Source organism: Rhipicephalus microplus, chromosome 4 (genome assembly GCF_043290135.1).
Source record: "Rhipicephalus microplus isolate Deutch F79 chromosome 4, USDA_Rmic, whole genome shotgun sequence".
Classification (NCBI taxonomy): Eukaryota; Metazoa; Arthropoda; class Arachnida; order Ixodida; family Ixodidae; genus Rhipicephalus; species Rhipicephalus microplus.
In genome coordinates this window covers 43,911,619-43,933,081 of record NC_134703.1, presented here as the reverse complement: position 1 = coordinate 43,933,081, position 21,463 = coordinate 43,911,619, and the positions used below count along the sequence as shown (strand labels likewise).

At 44.0% G+C, this 21,463-nt stretch overlaps 1 long non-coding RNA gene across 1 annotated transcript in view; it reads right to left on the bottom strand.

Moving 5' to 3' along the window:
• LOC119171933 (uncharacterized) overlaps nt 1-19,895 on the bottom strand; it is a 47,296-nt gene extending 27,401 nt beyond the window's left edge. Inside the window, exon 1 of the long non-coding RNA XR_005109902.2 lies at nt 19,719-19,895. This is a non-coding gene — a long non-coding RNA (uncharacterized LOC119171933). The remainder of the gene's footprint in view (nt 1-19,718) is intronic.
• Between the last annotated feature and the right edge of the window lie 1,568 nt (nt 19,896-21,463).

The window sequence follows — 21,463 nt, the reverse complement described above, 5'->3', positions numbered from 1 at the left end:
GTATATGTTATCATTACCCTGTGTTCATTATCATCTTAGACTTTCTTTTTATTGTACTTATCGACAGTACTTTTATGACTTTAGTGATTCTTAATGCTCATCAATATGTTTGATGTTTTTGAGACGGTGATTTGACTACCTATGCAATTTATTTTGTTTGGTAAAAGACTGATGTGTTTGAAATAAAAGATCTTCATTCCCCAAAGGATTCTTTTTTTGTTGTTGCTGTCTGCTGGTTTACGTTTCTCCGCATTACTTTCAACTCGCCACTACAATGTATGCAGTGAATAAAGTTAGAACGGTTATCGCGGCAACGATAAAAAAAAAGAAAATCTGCAGGCTGCGGGAAACGCGCAGCACAGACAGGAAGAGTGGTCATTCAGGGCATTTTTAAACACTATTTGTGTAACTACTACAAACAAGCTTGTACAGTATTCATTACGCCAATAATTATCATAAGTTTTGTGTAGTATAAAGGCATTCACTATGCCATCCTTAATCATTCTTCGGCGAAGCGTGGTACCGGCTACACACTTGCCAAGAATTTGGTGCACTTTTTCGATGCAGTTACTTTGATGCTGTCGCTGACGACGATAAAGAATTATGTCTGAAGCGTTTGTAATGGGTTGGAACATTCAACGGCCTACTCATAACGCGTACTTAATAATAATAATTGTCGGGGCTCAACGTCTGAAAACCACCATGTGGTTATGAGAGATGCCGTAAGGAAGGTCTATGGAAATTTCGATCACGTGGGGTTACTAACGTGCACCTAAATCTAAACACACGGACCTCAAGAATTTTCACCTCCATCGAAAATGCGGTCACTGCTGTCGGGATTCGATCCCGTGACCGGCGGGGTCAGCAGCCGAGTGCGTTAGCCACTCGACCACCGTCGCGGGTTACTCGTTACGCAATTCACATTATGTGACGCCTGGTTGATCCTTTGCTGTTTGCAAACACATAATTATTAATATTAATGCGATTACTTTCCCGGCATCAAACCTGACTGAGGGAAGTTTGCAACAGAGCTTCAGACACCGGCGCGGCTCAGTGGTAGAATACTGGGCTGGCGCGCAGGGGACCCTGGTTTGAATCCCATTTTGTTCTTTGTGTTTGTATTTACTAAGTTCTTTTTTTTCTTTTCCATTTCGCGCGATAGTGGTTACGTACACCGGCGGTGGAAAACTACGGCGCACACGACCCTCGTTGTGACTTCATAACGGCTTTCACTTTTAAAAAAACGGCAGATCCCACGTACAGCGGGAATCGATGATATGCGAAGCATGAATGAGAAATGTTGATATTTCACTTTAAAATCACCACAACATTACGAGGTGGAGGTAAATGATGCCGTAAGTGACTTCCGTGTCGTGATTCTAATGTTTGAATATGTCGTTTACCTTCGTCATCTATTTAAGTCACGTGATAGCAAGTTTAGTATATGTGAAGCTGGAGAAACGGCCGCGAGCACACTATGAGCGTAGTATGTTGTCATGTTCTTACATGACACGCGTGTTAGGATTATTATGTTTGCACAAGTCATACATTTCGTCATCCAACAACGTCACGTAACACCAAATTTTGTACATGTCGAGCTAGCAAAACGGCCGTGAGCGCATCATGAAGGGCCCAATATACTCCAATGTAGCGTTGACGCACACGCACGCTGGGCACAGCGACGCTATACGTTAGCAAAACGCGAGCACTCTATAGTCTGACGCCAGGCGTGACCAGCGTCCGTCAGCGAGACCCGACGGCGACCGGCGCGAAATCCGACATGCTGCATTTCGCGCCGATGCGTTACCCAGACAACACTGCGTCTCCCTCTTTGCGTGACGAAGGGAGGCCGGACGCACTGAAACGCGCATGCCTCAAAGCAACGCAGCGCGGCGCGCGCCTGCAGGTATATGGCATGACCGGCGCCTGGCGTGGCAACGCCAGCGTGACGCGACGAAATTAACGGCGGCGAGAACGCGCACCGCGTCACGTCAAGATGTATTGGCGTCTTGACTGTGGCATGTAGTCATGTTTTCACATGACACGCATCTTATGATTATCATGTTTGCACCAGTCACATGCCTTCGTCATCCATTGACATCAAGTAATACCGTATTTGGTATATGTGAAACCAGGGAAACGACCGCAAGTGCATCATGAGTGTGGCATGTAGTCATGTTGTTACATGACACACAGGTCGTTGTTATTTTTAAATGTGTCATTTACCTATGTCGTCCGTTCACGTCACGTAATACCGAGTTTGGTACATTTGAAGCTAGCGAAACGGCCGCGAGCGCATCATGAGCGTAGCATATAGTCTGTTACATGACACGCCTCTCACGTTTATCATGCATGTTTGCACCAGTCTCATAGGTTCTTCATATATTCACGTCCCGTAATACCAAATTTTGTATAAGTGAAGCAAGCGAAACGGCTGCCAGCGCATCATGAGTGTGGCATATAGCCATGTTGTTACATGACACGCATCTGATGATTATCATGCTTGCACCAGTCACATACTTTCGTCATCCATTCACGTACCATAATACCGAATTTGGTATATGTGACGCTAGCGAAACGGCCGTAAGCGCATCATGAGCGTGACATGTAGTCATGTGTTTACATGACACGGATGTCATGATTTTCATGTTAGGGTCTGTTGCTTGTGTTCACCACGCAATCATGCCATACCACACCAGTTTTTCAACATGCGGTGAACGAAACCACCCCAAGAGCTGCAGGACCATGACATGTAAATAATGACATTCATGACATACATGTCATGGTTTTCATGTTGCGACTTGTCAAGTATGTTTTTTATGCAGTCATGTTATGCCATACCAAGTTTGGTATTGATAGCGTTAACGAAACGACCAGGAAAGCTAAATGTTTTAGGCAGCTAGATAAATAGACAAATACGCTCAAAACAAATTCACGTTGTCCCGAAGCTTGGAGGGAAGAAACGGCTGAAAACAGACCGTGAGTGACATCAGTGAATGGAGTTATGGAAGTTGAGCTAAACGCGATTAGGTGAGCCATACGAGAAGGCGCGCGCTTGTTGGTTAAGCATAAAAAAAACACTTTGTTGCAGCACGAACATGACAAGCTAATCAAAGAATATATGTGATGAAAGTGCTACTTAGAAAAAACAAGGTCTGAAAGATTAAGTGCACGATGAGTTTTCTTCTGCAGAAAGAGGCAACTGTTACTCTACGTTAAGTACATGCGACATGCGATGTAAACGTGATTGCATTTTACTTCAGCAATGTTTGAAGGTGTCTTCCAATTACCGTCTCCTGGGGGAAAGAAGAAGCATTCAAGGCACCACGGTACAGAGAGCGCGTAAAAAAAATGTGCGCACCATAAAATGAGAGCTCGTAAAATACACAAACCGTACATTGGCGAAACAAGACAGCCCGTTCGGTTAAACGGTAATCACGATGACACAGCGAAGAAATTGCCGAAAGTAGTGGCACAGATTTTAATGTACTAGGTCACTACTTCTACTATCTCAATGTTTACATCTCTCAGTTAAAGCTCCTGTCCCCAAGAGACAAAAAAATATGCAGAGTCGTACCCTACTCATGTTTATTACGCTTAAGCCAAGCAGGTGTAAACATTTCAAAAGGGGCCCTTGAGTCCACGCGATATGGTACATAAACAACGGGCGCCGATAAGTGTTAAATCTTCGTTCTAGGAATTTCAGCTCTACAGTGATGCTTTCTACCGATTACTATAGCTCAGAAACACGTGGTCCACTCCCCCTCCCCCATCCCACTTTTTTTTTCTTTTTCACGGAATACCTTGTTCCTTCCGACTCATCCAATTCGCCATGGCGGCCTGTCCTATTTTCGCTCTTCCCTCTTCCTCCTTTGTTTAGATTGGGGGAGGGAGGCTGAGTCATGCACACACAAGAGCTAAGGAAATCAGTTAGAGCCTTGAGATTTCTGTGTACCCTCAAAGTACCCACGTTGGCTCTGGCACCCACTCTATGTTTCCGAATTTCTCATAACGCTAGTTGTGTGACATGAGTCACATTACTCGTGGATCCTTGCTCTGACATCCTTCGCGCAATTATCAGCACAACAATAATCATTGTGTAAACTCACGCCTAATGCGAGATTGTTTTTCCTTATTTTATGTTTTTCATGCACTCGTTTTACTGTGTAAATTCTGATAGTTTTTATTTGCCGCATCTTGTTGTTCCTGGTGTTACTGAAACAATGTTTTGTGTTGTATGCTAGATTCACCAAGACCTTAAGAGCATCAGGTACCTTGTTAGAGTGTCAACATTTCTACACATCACAATGAAAAAAAACAGGCTTCATGAATTGCGTGTAGCGCTCCACAGGAGTTAATGCTTCAATATGCATCGTGCGAATGTGCAGCTGAAATAAACGGACTGACCACTGATTTCTCTCGACCCAGCTTTTTACTGCGTAACGAAAAACTATACCTCAGCAGGTGTTAGACTTCCAGCCGTTAATTCCAAAAATAAACACAATTTTTGTGGCCCTATATGATAAGCCTTCTTCCTTTTGTTGTTCGAGAGCCTTGATGATTTTAACGCAGGAAAAAAACCATGAAGAACAGTGCCATCTGTGGCATATTGAGCACGCACTCGCGCCATAAAGGCCGCTTTCTTTTGTTCTGCGAGTACACCAATGATGTTAATAAGTGTGGAGCACATTAAATAAAACCACGTAAAAATTGAAAAAAGGAAAGCAAGCGAGAAATTAGAAAAAAAATAGAAAAAAACGAAACATAATAATATAAAAAGAAAACAAAGAAAAATATGGGCAAGATTTAGAAATTACGAAAACGAAACAGAATTAAGAGAGGAATTAAAGACTAAAGAATGAGGCTGCTGAGCTGCGCACTAGTATTTTATAGTTATTTTATAAATATTTTATTTTATTATTTGGAGAGTATTTTATAAATGTAGGAGGAGGAAAAGGAATAAACTTTATTATAATAAACCAGTAGGTTTAGGTGGCCGGGCCTAAGTCTCCCATGAGGGGACGTCAAGGGCTTGCCTCGACGCTGCCTGACGGGCATGCTGGGTCGCCCAGGTTTGGTCGTAAAGAGCGGGGCTCCGCAGAGCCTCATGGAAAAAATAATGTTTTACAGAACTCGTCAATTCTCGGCCAATCCCCCACAGGGGGTATGCGCCACGAGCAATAGGTGAACTAGAACAAGAACTAGAACAAAAACTATATACGCACTATCTTCAAGTTTGGCAGCACTCGTGCCAAGATGCCTCAATATTAGCCCCGGCGAAAGTTGCACGTGCTTATGTCGGGGCCATACGCTATACCAAAAGCTGCGCTTTCGCCACTTTTGCACTTAAACACTTTACTGCAAATTCTAAATGGCAGGCGAAAAATGGGCACCATTGCACATGGTATCACCTACAAATGGTCACTCCGAGTTGCATGACGAAACTGACAGCTTCTACATGTAGAGTTTTAAAACGCCTTCCAAATACGAATCAACAAATCAGGTAAACGCATGAGGAAGAAGAGCGGTCTAAGTAGCAAGAGCTGCAGCTACAATCAATGTTTTGATGTACATTAACACCATTCGGTTATGCTCGGCCAGATTCCACTGTGTCCAGTGGATTCTGCTGATGCGTTCCCAGAAACCAAGAGAGTGAAATGGTGCATTTTCTTCTACTATTCTTCTTGAATACCAAACCATACTTGGAACTGAAAGAAAAACAGCCTGCAGAGGAAAGAAGCCCACCTACTCCGTCACAAATGAAAAGAACAGTGGGCGGATCATGTTTAAAAAAAAGTAACTGCGGCAGAACAAAGGTAACCCTTTTCAAGATACGTGGCAACGAATTTCCACTTGCACTCGACTTTTCATTCATACACCAATACCTAAGTGGGAACGAAGCCGAAGTCATTGTATTTTAATTATGTGCGCAATATATACCTCAGAAGCATTTCGCCTTCCTAATATTACAAATCTTAACGATTAACCGAGCATCCATGGTTCTTTATTCGCCACAATATATAGGAGGTGTAAAGTAAAATAAAAACTATTTATTTATTTATTTATTTATTTATTTATTTATTTATTTATTTATTTATTTATTTATTTATTATTTAGCTAACAGATAAGCCAATAAGCAAGAACGAGATAGAAAAACACAGAATTGACAGCGAGACACAAAGTCATTTTTTTTCTTTTTTCGACCTACAGAATAGAGGCCACGGCTCGATACCTCAAATGTGGAAGTCCAGTCTCCAACAGACAGTAAAACCTCACACCATAAACTTGCGCACGAGGGGGGGGCATCCTCTTCCCCTTTAACTTAAGATATTGGGGTGCAAAGTCTGCTTCATAGATTGAATTATTAGAGGAGGGTGGGGCTGTGACTAGAGCAGTACTGTGTATGCTACCTTCAGTATACAGCTAACTCTAGCTGCGACGAACCTTCGCCTTTTGAAAAGTAACCCTGCGCAGGCCTATGCCTGACACGATGTACTCCGTAGTCGTGCCGCCAATGCACCGAATGAAAGAAACACCAACAGCTAGAACTCCAAATGAGTCCAGTAGAGATATAGGTGTTCTGATCAACCATTGTGCAATGAGATAATCGCATCGATGTACAGCTAATACCTCGCTTTCTACCCTAATCTTCCACGTACTCTGTTCCTTATATCTCACTCTCCCATCCGAACGTGCCGTGAATGGGTGAGTCACGCTCGTGAGTCATCGAGGTATATGTGAACCACCCGTCACTATGGGAATGGTGAACCACGCGCTTCGTCTGATAGCCTTGTGTTCTTTTCACTGCCGTGTTCAAAAGCGATGGCTTTAAGAGGAGCGGATATCTCGACTCTCCTGCAGACTCGAGCCGGTCTCTCGGGGGTCAACATACGCGAACTCACGTCGACCAGCGTGTAGTCATCCACAAGAAGCCGGCTTCGTTGGAAAATGTCCCAGACAGCACGGGTAAGTCTGGAACACAAGTACACCACCGATCTACTTTGTTTTATTTTGATGCTTTTCAACTTGAGAGTTTCAATTTTTAAGCAACCTGGCCCAACGCTCTAGTAGTAACAGTGTTAGAGTGCTGACCTGAAGGTTACGGAATTGAATCCCGATTGCCGCGGCCGCTTATATGTGGGTCCGCTAGCGCCCCTTGTGTTTGGATTTAGGTAAACGTCAAAGAACCCCAGGTAGTTGGAATTTCTGGAGTCCTCCTCTGCGGCGTCTCTTATAACCACATGATGGACTTGGGACGGAAAACTTCAAGTATTAATATTATCATAGTCTACCCAATGATAACATGCTACGAAGCATTCCTTCACTTTTCAATAGGAATCCTCGCTGCACCCGAGCAAAAAAGTATTGTGTGGAGATTGAACGATTACTTAGAATTTCTGAATATATCCTCAACTAGTTACATTCATAATTTTTTGCTGTTCGTAATTAGGTTATGTAATCAAAGCTGGAACCACGATTATGATCACATGATTTCCAAACATTATAAACAAGCACTCACGTTTCCTTCTTCAAGGTGACCATTTAAGTTTCTACCGAGGTGAATTATTGTTGCCTCAAAAGAGGAAGAGGACAAAAAACTATAATCGGTTTTTCATATTTTTGTCGCGTCAGCCATAATCAGCTATAAAGAGCAAATCTTCACCCACACACCACAATGAGAACCGCTTGATGCCATTTTCAATTTCATATTGCGTGCATTGTTAAGTTTTCCATAACATTACGAATCGGGAGTTTTGGTTCGATTGGGGTCCTACTACGTTGCTTGGCCGTAAAATTATTGTCTCTTGGCTAACTTTAACGCAGACGTGATTTCATTACTCTAACTAAAATGAATTGCCACAACGATTCAGGTAGCGCAGTTGTACTGTAGAGAACAGTAGAACAGCGCTACATAATAAGAACAGCGCGAACGTGAAGCACGGCGAGAGGAAGAAACACACGCCTACACGAGCGCTGTGTGTCGTCTTTACTATCATGGTTAACCGACAAAGCTTCAGAGTTATGTTTAGTTAGTACAAATATACGCAATACCCGTCCCCTTTGTGCTGTTGTGCATATGACAAATGGACAATACAAAAACATTGAGCAGTGTTTTCTGCATGGTTGAACGAAAGCTTACCTAAAATACTCAACGAGATTTCTTTAAACATCATATACTATTTCAGGAAAAAGGCAGATAGGTATGAGAAAGACGGAAATTGCATGGCCATTCGAGGCAGAAATGGTACAGAGAATTTTGAGTATGTTTATTAATTCCTCGTATTGCATCATGTTGATTCCAATAAAGTATAGAGAACTTGAACGGGCTTTCAAGCGCGAAGCGACTATAGCGTAAAAACTTTTTTATTTAACCTATAAGCCAACTTGTGCTTGGAAGGGCTGGCCAAGCTTTATCGTTATCACGTGTTTTATTGATTCCAACAGAGTATGAATGCGCTAACTTGAATATAAAAAGTAAACATCTTTGTTTGAGACCTTACTGCATTTCTCACTGCAGGTAAAGAATCCAACACACTCGGAACTACGACTGCACTCGACATGCTTCAAGGGGATGTGTCCCAGCATGTTCCGATCAGCGGAAGACGCGTACGCGACGTTCCAGCAGGTCAAGACGATCCTGAACAACAAAGGTGCCGACTTCATGGCACCCTGCGGCAAGCAGAACCTCCGTGACTGCGACTTGTTCAAGCATATCGCTGCGTGTAACGACGTACTGGCTGCCATCCAAGTACACATCGATGAAGTGGTCGAAACCAGGGAGGTGGCAGTCTGCTTTTCCGCGACGACCTCCGACCGAGAGGAACCGAGGGAACGCGTTCAACGGGCGGTCGTCCTTCTACACAGGCTCTTAGTCAAACACATTTGCGTGGCGACGATCGTGCTGGATGACCTGGGTCGGTTCTGCAATCAGGGGCTATTCAGCATTCTCTGCAACGGCATCAGCAAATGCAGGGGCCTAAAGACACTGAGGGTTAACGCAGTCAACGACGAGGCCACCTACTGCCGACAGCTGCTTACAGGGTGCCTCTCTTTAGAGAACCTTGAGGAGCTGTGTTTTAAAAGAATACGTGACTCAAACAGGGGGATTATGGCCATTCTGGCGGGTGTCATCGAACGAAACACCAAACTCTCGACTTTCAAGGTGGACTGGTTTTTAAATGCTACCCGATTCGGGCGCACTTTGTTGCTGACCCTGCAGCAGTGCCAGACACTTTGCCATCTCTCGCTTGATGTCACCTGCTTCGGTGAAAATGAAGCTACTTTGTTTCTGAACATGTTGGCAAGAAGGAATACGCTAAAGACGTTGCACCTAAAGAGTGCGGTAGGGCACGAATACATAACCGTGAGTGGAATCGCCTCCGCGCTTTCGACATCAACGACGCTCGTGAACTTGGAGCTGCGCGGCTTTTGCTTGCACACTGCGGACGTCGAGGCGTTGGCTACGAGCTTAGTTCACGTCGAGACCATGCGGACTCTCATCTTACACCGATGCATACCGGCAATTTGTTTAACGGACGGATACGTGCAAGATGGAGCACACAAAACGAGGCCACACTATTCTAGCCGCATTGCACCTTACATTAACGCTATTGAACAGTTCCCTAGCTTGCGGTGCTTAGTTGTCGATCTGCTTCCTTTCAGCTCAGAATAACTGCGTGCATTTTTCTAGGCCCTCGCTGTAACAGATTCTCCGACACGTATCTTCTTTGCCTTATGAACTTGAGGATATCCAAGCGAATGATTGCACATCTGCAGTGAAACTTACACGACGAGTCGGATCTACGTGAGCGCATGAACTTGGCAGTGACGGCGGAACTGTGAACGTCGTAATAAGCAATCTGCTTTCTGTACAGGCTGACGCACGTTTTTCACCGGTGATACCCAACCCTGGAAGGAAAGGTACCGTGGTCCCTGGCTGCATAGTTACGCTGCTGCGTGCTTCATTTGTGCGCCTGCGTGCTGCCGTGTCCTGCGCGGTGCAGCTTCGTCCACGTCATCAAATTCACCCTACAAGAAGAGCGCTCAGGTCGCCGGCTGCATCACTTGGCAGTGACGGCGGAACTGTGAACGTCGTAATAAGCAATCTGCTTTCTGTACAGGCTGACGCACGTTTTTCACCGGTGATACCCAACCCTGGAAGGAAAGGTACCGTGGTCCCTGGCTGCATAGTTACGCTGCTGCGTGCTTCATTTGTGCGCCTGCGTGCTGCCGTGTCCTGCGCGGTGCAGCTTCGTCCACGTCATCAAATTCACCCTACAAGAAGAGCGCTCAGGTCGCCGGCTGCATCACTTGGCAGTGACGGCGGAACTGTGAACGTCGTAATAAGCAATCTGCTTTCTGTACAGGTCAGTGACCAAGTATACTGAGCTGCTTATAGCTTTTTTTTGTGTGTTCCGTCGTCACTGCCAAATTGTTTTGAATTATCTGTGGTGCTTTCTTGCTTCTTTCGTAAATCATTAAGATTTGTTATGGCTAAATTGAAGGAGGAAATGAAGACTGAATGTGTGAAGTTAAAGGAGGAGGTGCAGCAGGAACTTAAGATGTTCCGTGACTCTGTGGTAAGGGATTTCAGGAATGAAATTCGAGACTTGAAAACAGAACAAAGGAACATGACTAAAAGCATTGACTACGCTCACGACAGTATTGAGGAGTTGAAGAAAAAATTAGAAGAAGCTGTCGCTGAAAGTGCTCGCCTTAAAAGTGATAATGCTTCTCTACGCCTAGAAAACGCGTCCTTGAAAACCTCTGTATTTGAATTGGAGCATCGATTGACCGGCTGTGAACAGTACTCTAGGAATGTCAATATAGAAATACAAGGCGTTGTGAAAAGGGAGACTGAATCGGTCAGCGACTTACTTTGTACGCTAGGCACGGTTATCGGAGAGCCGCTTAGCAAGGATGACATAGAGGCGTGTCACCGTGTGCCGAGTAGAACGGAAAACAAGAGCAACATCGTTGTTCAATTTAAGTCCCGCGTCAAACGGGACAGGGTGCTAAAGAAGGCAAAAAAAGCGCGCCTTACAAATGCAGATTTGGGCATTGGCAACTCAACTTCCTTTTCACCGCCTGTGTATGTGAATGAACATCTCTGCCCGACGTTGAAAAAACTGCTCGCGACCGCTGTAAAAAAGAAGTACGAAATGAAATGGAAATCTGTATGGTCTTACAACGGGAAGATATACGCTAAACAGACTGACGAAACACCTGCTGTACACATACCCAGCGAGCGTGATATCGACAGGATTTTTGGAGGGCAAAATAGTTCTGTGTCTGCATAATGTCAGTTGATGTGCTTGCTTGAAACTTTGAAATAGCATTTATTTCGCTATGGATTACCTAGAGCTTGCTTTTCCTCGCGATATCTGCTTACACAATCAAACAGGCAACTCAGTTCTGCATATTAACACGAGGTCACTTAACCATAAAAGGGACGACGTTGCACTCTTTTTAGAGCAATTCCAAATAAAATTTGACCTCATTATGATGACTGAAACTTGGGGTACAAATGATGAACCTACTTTTACTCTGGATGGCTACAATACATTCTATCTTAATCGGACGCATAAGCGAGGGGGAGGGGTTGCTTTGCTCGTTACGACAAAAAAGAGTTGCCACGTCGTCCCTGAATTCAGTAAGATAACAGATGAATATGAAATACTTACAGTCCAGTTTAAAGATGAGCTTATCTCGGTAACCTACCGACCGCCAAATGGAAGCATGGCAAGTTTCATGCAATTTTACGAGAACTTCTTGGAGTATGCTTGTTGTAATAATTTCCTCCTTATTTCTGCAGGAGATTTTAATATTAACCTACTGGAGGAAAACTGTGTCACCCGCGAGCTAAATAACCTTTTGCTCTCGAGTGGTTTTAAAAATCTAATTAATACGCCAACACGAATTACATGCTCCACTTCATCAGCACTGGATCTTGTCATTACCAATATTGACACAGTAATTTATAGCGCAGGCACAATAACATCTGATATTAGTGACCACTGTCCTGTGTTTATGAACTATTTTTGCAAACCTCTCGATAAAGGGACGCGGCGGGTGCTGCCTACCATACAGCATATTACATCTCGAAGTCTTGAAGCTTTTACGCTCGATATATCCAAACAAAACTGGTCATCTGTATTTAAGGAGAAAAATGCCGATAACGCATATGATGCATTCATCCAAACTTTTCGACGCATTTACGCAAAACATTTTCCATTTAAAACATTAAAATCTGCAAGAAAGGCAAGGAAACCCTGGGTCACTCGCGAGCATCTGAGTATGATAAAGCGTAAAAACATCTGCTATCACACTTTTCTGCGTACGCGCTCTGCCGAAACTTTGAAAGAATTTAAAAAGCTTCGCAATAGATTAAACGCTGAACTTCAACGTGCCAAGAAAGCCTACTATCAGCGTATCTTTGTACATGCCAATCGGCAACGTTCAAGTGCTACGTGGAAGCTAATTAATACCATACTCGGTCGTGATAATAAAAATGCTTTGCCTGAGTCCATAACCTTTGGGGGTAAAGATTTTAGAGGTGCAGCACTCGCAGATCATTTTAATAACTACTTCATAAATGCAGTAGCGTTGTGCAATGATAACGCGGATTTTGTCGCCGGATGCAGTAACGTGAGCCAAAGTATCTTTCTTGACCCAACTAACGAAAGTGAAGTATGCGAAATCTTCAAGCATCTAAATAGTACTAAATCTCTTGATGCCGATGACCTGCAGATCACACCAATAAAACATGTTTTATATTTACTTAGTAGTGTACTAACCTATATATATAACTTAGTTCTTGAACATGGTGTTTTTCCAGAAGCCATGAAGAAAGCTCGCGTATCAGTCATTTTTAAGGGTGGTGACCGCAACAGTGAAAGTAACTACAGGCCTATATCGGTCCTTCCTGTCTTCTCTAAATGTTTAGAAAAAATTATTCATGTCCGCATAACGAAATTTTTTAATAAACACAATGTGTTAACAGATGCGCAGTTTGGCTTTATAAGCGGCAAGTCCACTGAAACTGCATTGTTGACATTAAAGGAAGCTATACTTCATAACTTTGAACAAAATAAATTCACACTCAGCATATTTTCTAGACTTCAGTAAGGCATTTGACTCGCTTCATCATAATATATTGTTAGACAAATTAGAATCAAATGGCATTCGGGGTGTTGCCAAATCTTTAATTCGATCATATCTTAGCAATAGGTGCCAAAGTGTTTACATTAATGAAAATAGCTCGTCATTCTTGCCCCTCACTCGTGGTGTGCCGCAAGGCAGTATACTTGGTCCGCTGATGTTCAATGTTTACATTAATGACATTGTTCAACTGGACACAACAGTTAAATACGTCATATATGCGGACGATTCAACAATAATCCTTGATGGTGTTAACTTAGATGACATTGTAAGCAAAGCAAATGATATACTTTCAAGAATTTCGTCATGGTCCAGAATGAACCAGCTTAAAATTAATCCAAATAAAACCAAAGCCATTGTTTTTCGTGCCAAAAATAAAGTACTCGCTACCCATCAACCTTTAGTTCTTGAATCAGTGCCGATTGATATTGTTGATAGCTACAAAATACTTGGAGTTTATTTTTCTTCCAATCTAGGCTGGGATACACATGTAAATTTTGTTTGTAAAAAGCTTTCTTCGGTAACAGGAGTGATGTCTCGTTGCCGTGACATTTTGCCGCTCAAAGTGAAACTTCAGATATATTATGCGCTATTTAATTCACATCTAATGTATTGCAGCCTTGTATGGGCCACGACAAGCAAAGCAAACATCAATAAAGTCATTACTTTGCAAAAAAAAATAGTCCGCCAGATTGGAAATATTGAACCGTTCGGAACGACGCGTGGAGCTTTCCAAGAATTTAATATAATACGAGCTGACAACCTTTACACATTTCGCTTATTGCACACACTTTATTTCTCGAATAAGGAATTCTCCAACTTCATTAGATCACTGTCATGCCTACAGCGTCGTGTCATTACGATTCCTACAAGAAATACAGATATTTGGTTCGTACCGCGTTTCCGCACTACATATAGACACCAAGCCTTGGCCTACAACGTTCCCACAACACTTAACACGCACGAAAGTACAATCTCCTGTAACAAAAAACAACTACACTCACATTTCTGCTCTCTGGCTCCATAGGAACATGCGCAACAACCCATTCTCACAGTCTATGTAATTTTTTGTATCATGTTATATCTCGTTATTTTGCGTTGTATTAGCGATATGAATGTATGTGTTTTCACATAAATGTATATATGTTTCTTTTTAGGTTGATAAGTGTCAATGTATACGACTGTCTGTGCATGATGTATTTTGCTTATTGAAACCCCTTTTTTACACATTTTATAACAGGTATTGTAAAATAATCAGTTAAAAAATCATTTTTGAATTGTGTATTGTTCATGTTTTTTTTTTTTTTTCATTTCCGCACTACTGCCATGTGTATATTCAGGTCACCAGGGCCTTTGTCAAGCCGTTCTCACGGCTTTTAGCCTTGGCGACCTTCCAGTTTGGTCTGGTAAATAAATAAATAAATAAAGAAAGAACTAGATTAAATTTGCCAAACTACTTTCAGAGTGGTGTATTTTAGACGTTTTCCTCGATGTCCGATGTGGTGGTCCCTGTGACAACAAGACACCCGGCAACGTCAAGGCATGCTGCGAGGTTATGAGAACTTCTCCAGACTTGACTCGTTACTTCGAATATGCTAAAATTTTAGAAGCAGTCATGCCAAGCTTAACTGCGTTTCCAGTGCGGATGATCATGTCGAGTCTGCATTGTGTGGAACGTGCGACGAATCGCTTGTGCAGGACAACGTGCCATCGTTTTGCATGATAAACGGCTTCTACTACCCACTGAAGCCACATCACTTGCCAAGATTGAACCTCGTCGAAGAACGCCTAATTTCAATCCGAGTCCCCTTCAGGTACGGCTGCCACCTCACCAGGCTACGACGTCAACAAGGTGTCAAGGAACAGTGCATCAACGTGTAAGTGTACGTTCAAAAGATGCGCAGTGACTTACCGCTTAATGTCAAACGATGTGGATGTTTGCGTCAACATCAAGCCGTTCTAAACATATAGTCGAATTTTGTTGCGAGACGTTCTAATCAAGCCCCTCAAGATACGCCTGCACAAGCACAAGGCTACCTTCTTCAAGACCAAGCGAAAACCAGAAATCTTCGATTAAAATGTCTTTAATAAACAGTTTCAAAACTTACATCATAGTTCACGTCTCATTTAGAGGAAGCCTCACTCATCGGTTGCATTCGTACACAGAAAAATTGCTAGGTTTTTTTTTTGCATTTTCAGTTTTGGGTATGTATTTCTTTAGCATTTTTTAAGACACATCAGTCATTTTTTTCATGAAAGAGAATACACGAACGTGCTGACGATAGACTTATGCCACGCGTGTGGCACTGCGCAGTGGTGAAATATGAAAATGGAGATAGTGGTGCCGTTCCTTCCACTGCCTGCACTCAAGTCACGAATGCGTGTTTATTTTTTTTATTTTACACTTTTAAACTTTATTCTTGGTATATATCTTCTGCTACGACATTCTGGTGAACAATGATTGCTCTCGATAAGAATGTTGCTATCACAGCTTAGGCTACCCCAACAACATCAGTGGTTAAAAAAAACTGCGAGAATGTCAATGTATTAGGCGCAAAGCAAAGTCAGCCTAATACATTGACATAATAAGGAAGGGGGCACTGCGACTCTGAGGGGGAGGGCGCAAGATCACCCCACACATTGTCTTTACAAACATTCGCGCCCCCCCTCCTCCTTGAAGGGGAGCTCTTCGCATGCCAATGGCTCAGATGAGATTTAAAAACATCGAGAACAACCAAACTACTCGTGCAACAATTCAATATCATGCATTACAAACTATTCGAGAACACGTCAAGTCTTGAATATCTACCAAACACATCCAGTCCACAATTTTTGGAACGTGTCTCGAACGTTCCTCATCAAGGAAACAGACTCCAGCGTCATTGTGTTCCCTCCTATCGTCGGCCCGTCGACGACCTTCTCTATGATCGACTAACCACATTACCCGACCGACTTGAACATACTTCTCACACCACCCCTCACCCACTCCCTCACTGCCTGTCCAATGCCACCTAGAAAAATAACTTCAGGCCCGCTCAATGCCGCCAAGACGCCACGCGTCTTGACCGAGCGAACGCCCGGTTTACTACCTTACGCTGGAGGAATGTGAAATGAGAGTATAAAGATGAGAGCGAAAGAGGGAAAAGAGAATGGAAAGAGAGGATAAAATTGTCAGTACATGGGCTGACGCGCATACAGCGGTAGTACTAGTAGTACTATGCCAAAGTAAAAGGCGTTCACATATACCCGTAGTCCTTAGAAAGCGTAAGAGGGCTTTGACTCCCTTGTGAGCCGACTAAAGACAAGGACGGTGCTCCAGCAGTGGCCGATCGTCCAATTGTCGCAACGTGTCTCTCAAAGGCAAATCGAGGGCAATGGCATAGCAGATGGTCAATATCTTCATCGGTGCCGCAGACCTCTGATTCCACACTGTCGGTTACTCCTATGAGGGTTATATATGCTTTTGTGAAAGCAACCCCCAACCAAAGCCGACATAGAAGCGGAGTTTCACGTCGATGAAGCCCGGATGGAGGTTGAGGTTCCAGTTGAGAGTTTATTTTGTGGAGTCTTGTATGTCTTATGCTTTGGATGTTCCGCTCTAATAGACATAGGTTACATGCCAGATGACGAAGCTGCCTTGCAGCGTCTGTCCTTGACAGATGAATTGGAAGGATATGCTCTTATTGGTGCAATGTGCATAGGCTGCGGAATCGTAGCCACTGATTTCACAATGACCAGGTAGCCACTGAAAACTGACCTCGTGGCCTGTTTCTAGGATGTGGCGATGTAGCTTGACGATCGCGTACGTGAGCTGTTCGCGTCAACCTCGTCGAAGAAAAGACTGCGCGCACTGTAAGGCCAGTTTCAAGTACAGAAAAACACAGCCCATTAGCTTGGTCTCCGATTTGCGACTTACTCCAGGGCACCGCGCCGAGCCGCAAGGTCTACCGCCGTATAGACGCAGTGACCTGTGACAGCTTGACTCGCAAGGCTATTCCTCGAGCTACTATCACCACCAATACCCCAGAACCAGACACTGTAGTTGAGCCATCGGTCTAGATGTGTAATTACCACTGTTCACCTTGTGCAAAAGGATCAAGCTGATTTTTTTTTAATGCTGGCGAAGGCTCATTTGATTTCTTACGCAGTCCTGGAATTGTAAGACGTACTCGTGGAAGAGTTAGGTACCACGGAGGATACAGCGGCTTCTCCGCAGGCGTATAACCTGACGTAAACGGTGCACGACGTAAACGAGCGTACTTGATTTCGTGTCTGCACCGAGGGAACTCGAACTTTAAAGTGGTGTTTTCTTCAAACACTACTTTTCGTCAAAAAAAGCTACATTTTTTGTGTGACTACGGCAGCTATCATGTGCAAACTTTCCTGACTTCTTTCTGAATAGTGTGCGCCCATTCTGAAGCAAAATAATAGTGTTGCCACTAAAATTGCATTTTTGCAAAAGTTTTTCTCTAAGGACAAAAACCCTTAAATTCTAGTCATCAAACATGAAGACATTTAGCAAGTCTACAATTATTATATCAAGCCTACAATTATTATATTGGTTCAGAAGGACACCCTGGACACATGTAATAACCAGAAAAGATTTTACCATTCAGGAAGAATCTTTTCGCAAATGTTCCTAGAAAAAAATAAATATAGTAAAATTATATATTTTGTTACATATAGAAGAGCTTCGTATTTTTGTCGCATTCACAAGAAATGTATACGATCTTTAATCAAACTACTTGCAAAGTTTTGTGGAGCTTGCTTAAAAAAAAATTCAGCAGACACCACGTACCTGGGAATCGACGAAATTATGTTACAATTTTTGAGCCACACGTCATAAAATGACGCTAAATATATGTACAAATATTGCACGCACAGACATATGTTGAAGAGTTGCAGATGTTTATATAACCAGTTGTTTGCACTTGCGCAACGATGCCAACTGGAGCATGCGTATCAGAAACACCAGAAGCTGATATGAAGCACGGATGCTCGCGAGGATGCTGGCCCTGAACACTGCTACATAAATCAACTTCAGCGCATGGCGACTAATCACAATTGACGTTAACTCAACGTGACGTCAGGATCAAAGGAGTACATATGTAATGCTTATCAAATTGGGTAGGCAGCACTGCAACCCCCTTGACGTTTGACGAAGATTAGCGTCCATTTGAAAAGTAGTTCGGGGAGCTGGCGTAGCTCTGTGGTAAAATGCTTCATGGCCACGTAGAATGCTTGGGTACGATTCCAGCTGGGACCCTGACATTTATTCTTTGCATTCATCGGGGTCGACGCTACCGATGTCGGGTATTTCTTAATACTCGCGCGTTAAAATTGCCCATGTGTGTTCCTGTCGTTCCTGGGTAAATACTAAGTGTCAATCACCCGTGCCACATATCCGCATACCAGTGGCACGTACCTGTCTGTGGGTAAGTGCCACTGTCTGGCGAGAAGCGTTTAAAAACGTACGCGACGGGACTGTGACATTATTCATGTCGACCAGCGCGTTGTATTCGTCAAACTATCTTACCCTACCATGCTATAATTTTGGTTCACACCAAGTTAAGGGGATGAGCACGAGAGCACCTAAACGTAAGCGGCTGGATATATACGCTCAAATTCACCGAATTTCACTAAGAAATGCTTGGCATTGAATAACTGAGCGATGGGTAGTAGTAGTTTCACACCCGTGTTTGCTGTCCCGCGCGTATATCTTCATATCACGCGGTGTTTTCGTTGTTCTCCTCTTCCTTTATTTTCCTAAACAAAGTAATTAGAGTTGTTACGATAAGCCGTAGTGCTAAGGAGAACTGACCACCGTACGTGCTCTTCCGTTTTTATTCTCCTCCTCCGTTGTGCTAAACGCAAGTGGCGAGATGTTTAGTGACCCTGACGGAAAAACGCCTCATCTAAGAAGTTATTGACACACAAGTTTATTGCTTGATTCTGATGGTTCGAGGTGCGAGCGGAGCAGCGTGAAAGGCATCTCTTGCTCCGCTTGTGAATTCGGTTAAGCGGAGCGTAAAGGTGCGCTTACTTCATTTCGCCGTCATTTGCAGCTATAGGCAGACCACGTCTCGACAAACATGCTCACCGAAAAAACGCGAAATCTGTGCAGCTCCTAGCACTGTCTCGTGACACTACCGCGGGGTTCAGCGTCAGCGATGCTCAGGCAAAAGTGTCTAACGTCAACGCTTACGTTTAACAATTCGAAAGCGCACACGACATCAGTTTACAGAAAGAACCGAACGTGTTAGAGGTGGCGCTTTTCAACGAAATCAAAAAGCATACCTTCGAATCACAAAGACAACGCATGGCAATGTCATCTCGATTAAGGGCACGCTCCCTTTCCTCTTTTTGTTCGTCCTTGCATGGGTTCGAAATCACTCCGACCTTCGGCACATCGCCAATATTCGTGACAGGCCAGCATGCACTAGTAGTCCCCATTGCGAGAGCACACTAGCTAACGTTCAGTGAGTGAACTAAGCACATCACATCAACACGCAGCACTTCACAGACGCAGAAAAACACGGTGATATTCATGCACTCACCGAAAGAAACACCAGCGCCCAACGGCAGGCTTCGAATTCTGCTCTCTCGAACGACGGGAATGTGCATACGCTCGTCTACTCGGCAGAAGGCGAGAATGAAAGTGAGTGACAAGAATGAAAGTGAGTGACGTCAGAGGCAATCCCCAGGGTAGTGAGCAGGCCCGAATTACTTTTTTATTATTTCTATTAGCCTGTCACTGGCACGCTGGCGCCGCCTGTTTTATATCCGGTCGCCACCTTATTTGCGAATACTCTACGGAATTCTGCTGTGCGTAGCACAGCAAAAGTTAGCGAAAGGGCGAGAATTTCTCGCCAGTGCCACTCGTCATGGCGTTACTCGATATTACATCATGCTTCCATTCGGTATGTTTCAAGATGTCGCCCCGCGTTTGATACTATAGACTGCTTGTTCGCGATAGGCCGTTTTGAGATAGATAGGAGAAGGGGCTCGCGGTGTCTTTTTGTTCGTTGTTTTTAAATGCGCGCCCTCCGTTACGACGAACCGTCAGCGCCTGAATTTCCCGCCGCCGTTTGAAATCGGCGACGCCCGCTGAACTGAGCGCTCGTTTTGACAAGACGGTAAGGCATGTAAGCAGCTACCCCTCGTGGTGATACGACATGCTGGTCAAAGCATTTGAATGACCGAACATTGTCAATTGAATGAAAGATAAAGACAAGATGGTACTCGCCTGAGCAAGTGCTTATTGATTTGAGGTCAGTCTAACCTTACCGATCGCTTCAGACAGACCCAAACGACTACTGCCACATTAACAATCTCGCTCGCTGTGATAGAAGCAGTATAACTTAGCCAGGGGCCTACAACACTGCGGGTTCATGCACCCCCTCCCTAAGATTTTTTTTTTTTTTTCGCCACAGCATACATGGACCAAAATGATGCTCGACCACATCTGCCTGCACGGCCCCAACTTCAGATCAGAAAGCGTTTCCCTCCTCCCCTCCCCCAAAAAAAAAATTAAATTGGCCTATTCCTCTTGGTGAAAAATGATTTCACCTCCGAGAAAAAGATCGTGATGTCATACTTTTGTAGTACAACAACATGCTGTTTTTTTTTGCTAACATAATAATGAGCAACGGTTGGCCCTTTGTCGTGGTAGCGTGAGAAGCAACGAGATTTCCTACACGATGCAGTGTTGCCCTAAAGGCGCGTTTACACTGAGCATTTCGGCCACCGAAAGCGCACCGAATCCAATTCGGCGGCGGCGATATCCGCCTAAAAAGCCCTCTCCGCGCCGATTGCTCTCGGGCCGATTTTTGCAGCGTCTGCCGCCGAATCACCACGAACCAATCGGAGCGCTATAGTCAAAGAATTTTGAAAAATGGCGGTCAACTCACTTGTCATGCCGCCGTACAACTGACTGAATGTTGTTACCAACGGGAGTTTAACCCACTTTGTGCTTACTTCACGTCCCTATTTCGTGGAATATGTGACCGCGCTTGTCGTTGGCGACCGAGTAATCGCGGTCTTGCAGACCAAGACGAACTCACCAACGCCGCTGACGTCGGCAGTTTTTTCTGCTTTTCATGCATTACAAGACAGCGACTTGCCAGCAAAGTAGCCAGCACTGCTTCTTTTTGCTTCCTGCATAGGAGAATCATCGAAGTCTAGACCCCCGAATAGCGTGGTAGCGTTTCAGAGACGTGACAACAACCGGGTTACAGCGCATACATCCCGTGTTCGCCCCGTGGTAGATGGCATTATCGGTAGCGCAGGACGTGTTAGTGCG